Below are 478 nucleotides of genomic sequence, written 5' to 3' on the forward strand. Positions count from 1 at the left end.
TATGGAATATTATATACGTGATAGAGTTGATTTTAATAACGAGAAATGATAAATGTTTGATAGATTTGTGAAGCGGACAGTAGGTGACATAAATAACACTTACTGATGTTGATTCTGAAATGATGAATACTTAATGAGATCGGTCATAAAAGAACAAATATAACTGGTCTCATAATTTGTTTTCTCTCTTTTTTTTGGCTAATAGTCACAAATCAAATCAAATGGCGGTATATATGAATTGTAAAAGAGAAAAAAAATCTGATATCGCTATGTGTGTTGCAGTAATCAAAGAGATATTCGTATTATAATACTCGAATTCGAAAAGACAGAATTTACTTAGAACTCACTTACAAACAAAAGTGTCCATCAACACAAAACAGGATTAAAGACAACTTACCGGTGAATCCACACTTGTGATTAATCTTTTGTCAAAGCCTGTTTATGTGGCATTCATAGTGATGGTTTGTATAATTCCCGA

The sequence above is a fragment of the Penaeus monodon genome, chromosome 31 (genome assembly GCF_015228065.2).
Source record: "Penaeus monodon isolate SGIC_2016 chromosome 31, NSTDA_Pmon_1, whole genome shotgun sequence".
NCBI lineage: Eukaryota > Metazoa > Arthropoda > Malacostraca > Decapoda > Penaeidae > Penaeus > Penaeus monodon.